Consider the following 9,492-nt stretch of genomic DNA (forward strand, 5'->3'; position numbering starts at 1 on the left):
GAGCACAGGTGGGGCCTCAGAGAGAGGAGAAGGGGGGCAGTGCCATGGTCTGGGCACCAATGGGCCCCCCACTTCCAGGGAGCTTCCAGCGCTCACACCCAGCCTCCCTAAATGCAAGAGCCATGGGCCACCTATTCTCTTCATCTTCACTAACCAAGCCCCTCCCCAAGCTATGTTGTTGGGAGAAGCCGTCCTGTTGACACAGAGTTATCTGCACCGGGGTTAGGCTGATATAACTGCATTGCTTAGGGAGGTAAATTTTTTACACCCCTAAGTAATGTAGTTATACCGATCTAATTTTGTAGTGTAGATCTATCCAAAGAACCTTGGGAGTAAAACTTCACTTGCTCCTCTGCTTTACTGAATCCAAACACCAGCAAAGCTTGTCAGGCCCAGATGGAGGTTGGCAGAGAGTCAGGTGTGTGCAGACATGATCCCTTCAGCAACTGTAGGCACCATGGCTTAGCTGGCTAAAACCACTGTTTTGTATACAGGAGATCCTGGGTTCAAGTTCCAGTGGTACCTTACTGAGTTGCTTTTGGGGCACCTGGTATTGGCTACTGTCAGAAGACAAGATTCAGAGCTAGATGGACCTGCGGTCTAGCCTAGTGTGGTTTTTCTTATGGTTTAAATTACACTCACAGGCACTGAGGATAGAGTTACTGAAAGTTTGGGAGTTAGGAGCTGATAGGTCAGTGGTCCAGTCCCTTCACAGATGACCCCCTCCCTCTGGGACAGGGGCAGGGGAGGTCTGAGCTCTCTCTCCAAATGCTCATTGTGGCTGCCAGAATCTGTGGGCAGCTTGTTTAGTTTATGCCGAGGGTTGAGTCCTGTTTTGTGCACCATGTCTGAGAATGAAAATCCTAAACCACCCTTTGAAATGATGAATGCAGCAGGACGTGTCATTGTCTCCGCTCCAAAGCAGACAGACCAATGGAGAAATGCCATGAGTCCAGGGTAATACTCCCCTGCGGTTTTACAATTTCCACTTGCTAAACTCCCTCACAACCTTCTGGGCTCCTGGAGCAGGGGACGGAGCCTGAGCCAAGACACGGACACTGCAACTTTACAGCCCAAGCCGCATGACCCTGATTAATGTGACACGGGCCAGTCGTGGGTGTTTCATTGCACTGGAGACGTAGCCTAATGTTATGTCTACACTGCGATTAACACACCCAGGGCACCTGTCGCAAAGCCCAGGTCAGCTGACTCAGGGTTATGCGGCTTGGGCTGCAAGACTATAAAATTACAGTGCAGACAGATGGGCTTGAGCCCACCCTCTGAGACCCCACGAGGGGTGAGGGTTTCCGAACCCAGGCTTCAGTGTGAACACAAATATCTGCACCACAGTGTTTAGCCTCTCGGCTTTAGCTTCATGAGCCCACGTCAGATGGTCCAGGCCAGCCATGCTGCCATCTTTATCCCAGGAGAGATGGACTCTAAGGGTCTGTCTCCACTGCAGTGTCAGCCCAGGGGTGGCTCGCTGTGCTCAAAGCAGCACCCTGGAAGCCCCATATTCACTGATCTCATATAATGATGATACGGTTTCTACAAAGTCTGCCTGGTGAGGTGTCATTTCAAAAGTCTTGGTCTGTTGAACATTACTATTGTGTTGGATTGTGTGTGTGGCATTGGCTGGGAAGTTTTGCTCTGTGTGTGGTACTGAGATGAGGTTGGGAAATGCCCACCACCAGCCTTTCAGGTGTGACAATGGAGGAGCCAGACTCGCTGCTGGCCCATTAAAGGTATCCACACTCCCAAGGACTATCCTAGGAACCGTGTACAATGCAGACTTCTCCGAGATAGCACAGCGATAATGGGCACTGCTTGACTCACATCCTAGCAAAGGTACTTCCTAGCCAGTTGGAAGAAACTATGAAAGGTGGGGTTGAGACATTATGAGTTGGCCTCTATCCCCCACAACTCAACAGCTGGAAATACACCTGGATGACAAAACTGATTCAGAAATCAGAAGAGAATAATAATAGTACATTCAAATCAAAGTCCCCAAACAGACTAGTAGTGGTTTCTCAGCAGAAAATTTTCAGTTTGGGGAATTTTGTTTTCTCAGTCAGACTTTGCCAAGGGAAGCAGAGAGAAAATGGTTGAGTTGCCTCCTTCAAAACAGCTTGGCCTAGACACTAGCTCTGGTTCACTGTTGTGGCCTTGCTCAGGTTGGGGGTATTTTAATTATTTGGGAGGTCCCAGGGTGTTTGGGGAGATTATGAGGCTGTTCCTTTGAGATAAAAGCTAAGAAATGCAGGACTAGATAATTTTTTTCTAGAAATCCAGGATTTGGACATTTTATTTGAAGCAAGGAGTGGGGGGGGGGGGGAGCTGAGATTCTGAGAAGGTTTTTGTTTGCAAGAAGCAACATTGTTTGATCTGTCATTGTACCAAGGGGGGAGATGGTTGTCTATAAAGGAGAGTTAAGACTAAATGCAGCCGATGAGGATAGGATTTGAACCCATGTGCGCAGAGCACAATGGATTAGCAGTCCATCACCTTAACCACTCGGCCACCTCATCTGAGCTGTCAAAAAGTGGACAGGAGGAGAAATCTAAGGCCAGCAGAGATAGGGACACTAAGGAGTTTTTAAATACTAAGCGTAAGCAGGGGCTGAATGAGCTCCCCCCTCACATCTAGTGATGAGCTGTGGGAAGACTTCAGGAACAGGCCGTGTTTGCATAGACACCCCTACTCCGCCTAGCTATGCAGCATGATGGGGCCGCTTCCCCAAAATGACCAGTTTGGGATGGTTGTGGGTTGCAAATCACTTTAGCATTGAGTGGAATAAAATGTTATTCTCCTTCCTGTACGAGTGAAGGGCAGCGGAACGTACCTAGGCCGTCATGACGGAGGGGTGGGTGGGGGAAGAATCGCTTTCATTGGACTGCAGAGAAGTGATTGAGGACGTCACCCTAACTCAGTGGTCCCCAAACATTTCACACTGCGCCCTCGTATCCATGGCTGTGGCCCCTCGGAAGCCGCGGTCGAGAACCGGGGCTGGGAGTGGGGCTGTTGCTTGCTGGGGAGAGGGGTGCGGACAGAGGTCAGGGGGTCGAGGCCAGGCTGGGAGCCAGGGGCCCAGGCTGAGGGTGGGGTTCAGGAAGAGCTGGGACAGAGTGGGGCTGAGTGGGGCTCCCTCCCTGCCCTCCATGGGGGCTGGCTCAGGCCCTGAGGTGCCCCCGTCAATCTTCCTCTGTGTCCCCCTAGGAGTCACACCCCACATTTTGGGGACCACTGACCCCTACTCGTTAAGCAGGGGCTAGTGATGCCAAAGCCCAGGGAAAGGGAGAACAAGTGCGGGGGCCCCAGCACCGGAACCATGACCCCCCCCCACTTCTGTGTGTGGCTCCGCCCCCTTCCACATCTTCCACCCACGGCCCCATCCACTGTCACCTCTGTTCCACCCCTTCCCCCACTGGCCCCACCCTGTCACTCCGTTACCCCTGCCCCGCTGCGGCCCCGAGACCAGAGAAGCTCTGTGCCCTGCTGCAGCCCCCGGGCCGTAGCAGGCAGTGGGAGCTCCTCCAGCCCTGGGGCCTCCGTGGGGGAGACTTTCCCAGGGGGGCCTAATTTGCCCAGGGCCCCTAGTCATGGGCCCCACTGTCCCCTTGGCGACGCAAGGTTTGGGGAGGCTGAGTCCCCCCCGAGCCTCCATTACGAGCCGCCCAGGCTACCTCTGCTCAGTGGGTGGCCAGTCTCCCTGTGTCTCTGCTGTTCGTGCTGGGGAGCCTGGCCGGCCTTAGGGGTGGGGCCCACGGCAGCCGCCCAGGGCTCCAGGGGGTCAAAGGGCACCGTGTGGCCGTGCAAAGGTGCTCACTGCTCTCCCCTGCCCCAATGCTCCTCCATGGCCCCACAGAGGCTGGGGGGAGCGAGGAGCAGCACTATGTGCTCCATGCGTCCTGGTCACTTTCCCCACCTGGGCTGGGCTGTGAGGGGAGCATCAGAAGCTGCTGCTCTCTGCCCTCCCCTGACGCAGCCCGGCTGAGGAAAGTGACCTGGATGCAGGGAGCTCGGATGACGTCCATTCTCACCCCCCTGCCCCTGCTAGGCAAGGCTGGTGTGTGGTGTCTCCATGGCTGCACTTTCAGTCATGCAGGTTTCTCTCTCCCGTTGTTCCATGGGCATCCTACTAGATTGCCAGCTGCTTTTCAGCTGCAGTGTGGAGACTGCGTGTGTGTGGGGAGAGACAGTGCGTGTGTTGAGGTAGGTAGGAGCGGATCATTATTATCCCTACTTGAAAGAGGGAGAAGCTGAGGCTGAGAAAGGAGAATTGACTTGTCTTAGGTCACACAGCCAGTCAGTGGCAGAGTTGGGAATAGGAGCCAAGAGCCCTGATTTTCAAACTAACCATCGGATCTTGAATTTCAGACATTGAATGACCTGAATAAAGTGCTCTCAGATGAGCTCCAGACCAACAACAGTGCACAGGAATTATTCAGCAAGTATTTGAGGAGAACTGCAATGTTAGAGAGAATCATGAACTGCTCAGAGACCATTAATGCAGAGAAGCAGCAAAATTCATCAAACACAACTGGTTCTGACTTATTTCCTTGGTCATAAAAGAGACCAACAAGGACCTGAGTCTCCTCCCTGTCAATAACCCCCTGCTCAGCCAATCAGGGTAGAGACTGAGGACGGGAGGCTGAGGGTTCGCACCAGAGAGCCCAAAGGATGGCCCAGGTCACTAGTGGGGATCACTGCCCGAGCACTATTTCAGCCCCACATTTTTGGGTGGACCTCCCATAGTGGGAGCTGTAGAGCCCTCCTCCATGACACACACACACACACCCACCCCCCCTGGTGTTGGGAGGGGAACAGGAGAAAGGACAAAAGAAGGAAGAGATAAAGAGAAAGGAGGGAGGGAGGGATGGAGGAAAAGGTAAAACAAAAAGGACAAACCCCAATGTCCCCAGTGATTCTAAGGGACAAAATCCCAGGTGCAGAATAAAATTCTGCCTCCTTAAGCTCATGTTTTCCATGCCTAGAATTCAACTGTCACCAGATGGATCAGACTGAACAGGTTTCACACCTCCAGGAGGCTCTTACCTTCTAAACAGGGACATCTGTTTTCTAGTAAAATCACTAAAAGGGAAGGAGAAAACTGAAAAGAGGTTCCTCCTGGCGCTCACGTCCGTGAACCCAAATACTCTCTCAGTCCTCAAAGAGAGACCTGGAGAAGGAGACTTGCTGAAGCAAAGCCACAGGGGTCTCTGAGGTTTCGATGGCCCCTCGCCCCTGTCCTGCCTGGCTGATGTCAGCATCTCTCTGTGAGGTCACCACCTCCCCACCACCTTGGACCAATAGGCTAAGGTCCTGCAAAAGGCCTTTGTGATGTCACTGCCACACCCCTCCCTTGCTGGGCTAATGTCCTGCCCCTGGCCAGGCACTTTGCAGGTTTGAGCTACTCCCTGTGGATCACCCCACTCAAGGAGCGTTCGTTCTAGGCAGCAAGCCGGCTAGACAGGGAAACAGCAGACGCTGCTCCCAAAGCTACACTCGTTTTTTCAGAAATTAGTCGACTTTATGGCCAGAAGAGACCATTAGAGCATCTAATCATAGAATCATAGAATATCAGGGTTGGAAGGGACTTCAGGAGGTCATCTACTCCGATCTACTGCTCAAAGCAGGACCAATCCCCAACTAAATCATACCAGCCAGGGCTTTGTCAAGCCTGAGCTTAAAAACCTCTAAGGAAGGAGATTCCACCACCTCCCTAGGTAACCCATTCCAGTTCTTCACCACCCTACTAGTGAAAAAGTTTTTCCTAATGTCCAACCTAAACCTCCCCCTCTGCAACTTGAGACCATTACTCCTTGTTCTGTCATCTTCTACCACTGAGAACAGTCTAGATCCATCCTCTTTGGAACCCCCTTTCAGGTAGTTGAAAGCAGCTATCAAATCCCCCCTCAGTCTTCTCTTCTGCAGACTAAACAAGCCCAGTTTCCTCAGCCTCTCCTCATAAGTCATGTGCTTCAGCCCCCTAATCATTTTTTGTTGCCCTCCGCTGGACTCTTTCCAATTTTTCCACATCCTTCTTGTAGCGTGGGGCCCAAAACTGGACACAGTACTCCAGATGAGGCTTCACCAATGTCTAATAGAGGAGAATGATCACATCCCTCAATCTGCCAGCAATGCCCCTAATTATACAGCCCAAAATGCCGTTAGCCTTCTTGGCAACAAGGGCACACTGTTGACTCATAGCCAGCTTCTCGTCTACTGTAACCTCTTGGTCCTTTTCTGCAGAACTGCTGCCCAGCCATTCGGTCCCTAGTCTGTAGCAGTGCATGGGATTCTTCCGTCCTAAGGGCAGGACTCTGCATTTCTCCTTGTTGAACCTCATCAGGTTTCTTTTGGCCCAGTCCTCTAATTTGTCTAGGTCCCTCTGTATCCTATCCCTACCCTCCAGCGTATCTATCACTCCTCCCAGTTTAGTGTCATCTGCAAACTTGCTGAGGGTGCAGTCCACACCATCCTCCTAATCATTAATAAAGATATTGAACAAAACCGGCCCCAGCACCGACCCTTGGGGCACTCCACTTGATACCGGCTGCCAACTAGACATGGACCCATTGATCACTACCCGTTGAGCCTGACCATCTAGCCAGTTTTCTATCCACCTTACCATCCATTCATCCAGCCCATACTTCTTTAACTTACTGGCAAGAAAGAATACTGTGGGAGACTGTATCAAAAGCTTTGCTAAAGTCAAAGAATAACACATCCACTGCTTTCCCCTCATCCACAGACCCAGTTATCTCCTCATAGAAGGCAATTAGGTTAGTCAGGCATGACTTGCCCTTGGTGAATCCATGCTGACTGTTCCTGATCACTTTCCTCTCCTCTAAGTGCTTCAGAATTGATTCCTTGAGGACCTGCTCCATAATTTTTCCAGGGACTGAGGTGAGGCTGACTGACCTGTAGTTCCCGGATCCTCCTCCTTCCCTTTTTAAAGATGGGCACTACATTAGCTTTTTTCCAGTCATCTGGGACCTCCCCCGATTGCCATGAGTTTTCAAAGATAATGGCCAATGGCTCTGCAATCACATCCGCCAACTCCTTTAGCACCCTCGGATGCAGCGCATCCGGCCCCATGAGCTTGTGCTCATCCAGCTTTTCTAAACAGTCCTGAACCACTTCTTTCCCCACAGAGAGCTGGTCACCTTCTCCCCATGCTGTGCTGCCCAGTGCAGCAGTCTGGGAGCTGACCTTGTTTGTGAAGACAGAGGCAAAAAAAGCATTGAGTACATTAGCTTTTTCCACATCCTCTGTCCACTAAGTTACCTCCCTCATTCAGTAAGGGGCCCACACTTTCCTTGACTTCCTTCATGTTGCTAACATACCTGAAGAAACCCTTCTTGTTTCTCTTGCTAGATTCAACTCCAAGTCTGATTTGGCCTTCCTGATTTCATTCCTGCATGCCTGAACAATATTTTTATACTCCTCCCTGGTCATTTGTCCAATCTTCCACTTCTTGTAAGCTTCTTTTTTGTGTTTAAGATCAGCAAGGATTTCACTGTTAAGCCAAGCTTGTCGCCTGCCATATTTACTATTCTTTCTACACATCAGGATGTTTTTTTCCTGAAACCTCAATAAGGATTCTTTAATCCTTTAGAGGATTGGAACTGATTTCAGTGAAGGCACACGTTTGCTAGGTTTTTATGCAATTGCACAGGAAAACATTTAGTGTTTCCATTCATTTCAGGGATCCCTATTCATTGGAACTCCTGAACATAATGGAAATGCCCTTATTTTTGTTGAAAGAAGCGGTTTGTAAGGGGGTACTTGGATTTGAACCAAGGACCACTTGAACTGCAGTCAAACACTCTACCACTGAGCTATACCCCCATGACTGTTGTGTAGGTAAGTCAGAGATCTTAAAGATTTTGAAGGACAGGCCCTGCCTCAGAGATCTCCTGTTCTGTTCCCAGACCACAGTGCTTTTAAAAATGGGGTTTGATTAAACTTATAGATCCATGTAAACACCACAGCTTGCACACCCACCCCCATAGCTTCCCCCAGTGACATAGCTACTGTTAGCCAAAAGGGCTCGTTTCCCCCTGGAGCTTACCTAATTACACCAAGGAGGCACGGAGACAGGAAGACGAGTACCACACCCTTTATTGATCGGTCAGCTGAGCGGGTGTTCCTCTCGGCTAGTGCCAGAGAAAGAGACACACCTTTCATGGCCAAGCGGCCTACCTTTATAGCCGGTAACAAACAACTTAGCCTACGTTTGTCTACGTCATTTGGTTGACCTATAGACCCTGTACATGTATCTATTAGGGGATAATTGGATATGCAGGATACATATATCATTTTGTGGGGGCTACAAGATACATACAGCTGTTGAGGATACATTTGTCATTCTGAAGGGGACACAAGATACATCCGTTGACCCTTTGTACTAGATACTTTGGATGCATACATGTGAACGCAGCTGCATACAGTTGGGGAGCCAACATATACTTGGGGAGCCAAACAAAACTGATAAGCGAAATAGCTGACTTAGGTAAATACACGGCCTTCAGTCTAATGAGTTCTGTAAGCTTTCCAACACGGTTTGGGCAAGCATAGCATAACTTTGGTTTACTCAGGCCTAATACAAAAAGGCTTCATTAGCACTATGATTTTCCAACAACTCCCCCCTTTGAGAATACTCACCAAACCTTTTGGCTGAGTTTTCTCACACTTTGAAGCCAACAAAAATAAACAAGCTCTAGGGAGCTGGGGTTAATAACGAGGGGGTATTAAGTCCCACATGCATTCTTCCCATGGACCCAGCAGGATTCGGTATGTGGGAGCCCACACCCTAACCGGTCCATATGCTTGGAAGGAGCACTGTAAATGTTCACACTTCCATCCAGAAAGTGTCCAAATATGTTTCCATGACTACAGATCAGATGGTTCCTGATGTGTCTGTCAGGGCAGTGGGCCAAGTTTGGTGCTTAAGATCATTCCAAATGGCCATCAGCTGGTCATTCAGGAAATCCTGAAATTTTAAACATACTAGATCCCACTGCAATGCCTTCCCAGCCTCAGTGATATTCAATACCATCTCTGTCAGTAACTTCTGGGTTATAGAACTAAGGGTGGAAATGACATGTAACTCACCAACTTCAGCCTATACTTGGGTTAGCTGAACTTCAGAAATAAGGCTAGTGGCCTTTTTTAGTCGGCCCAATTTCTTATTATGTTCTTGGCCTTTAAGAATATTCCAAATGGCTGTTACACTGTTAGCCCCAGCCCACAGGGATCTGCCCAATTTCTTCTTTTTCCAGAGGAAATAACCCAGGCTTTTTGTTGTGCTAATCTAATGGCAGCCCCCTGTGAGCAATCTGGGTATGTAAAAGTGATCTGAAAACTGGATAAAGACAATATCATTTAAAATCCAATTAGGGAGGGCAAGACATACTAAAGGATTTATCCAAAACACAGGGCGCAGCCTGTAGAATAAACCCCAACATTCAATTAATACCACATTCC

At 49.8% G+C, this 9,492-nt stretch overlaps 2 non-coding genes across 2 annotated transcripts; both read right to left on the bottom strand.

Annotated features, from left to right (window-relative positions):
• Window positions 1-2,446: 2,446 nt before the first annotated feature.
• Window positions 2,447-2,528, bottom strand: TRNAS-GCU. Its single transcript has one exon. It is a non-coding gene; the product is annotated as a tRNA-Ser (tRNA).
• A 5,254-nt stretch (window positions 2,529-7,782) lies between these two features.
• On the bottom strand, window positions 7,783-7,854 carry TRNAC-GCA. Its single transcript has one exon. It is a non-coding gene; the product is annotated as a tRNA-Cys (tRNA).
• Window positions 7,855-9,492: the final 1,638 nt, after the last annotated feature.

Source organism: Mauremys reevesii, linkage group 14, assembly GCF_016161935.1.
Source record: "Mauremys reevesii isolate NIE-2019 linkage group 14, ASM1616193v1, whole genome shotgun sequence".
Taxonomy (NCBI): domain Eukaryota; kingdom Metazoa; phylum Chordata; order Testudines; family Geoemydidae; genus Mauremys; species Mauremys reevesii.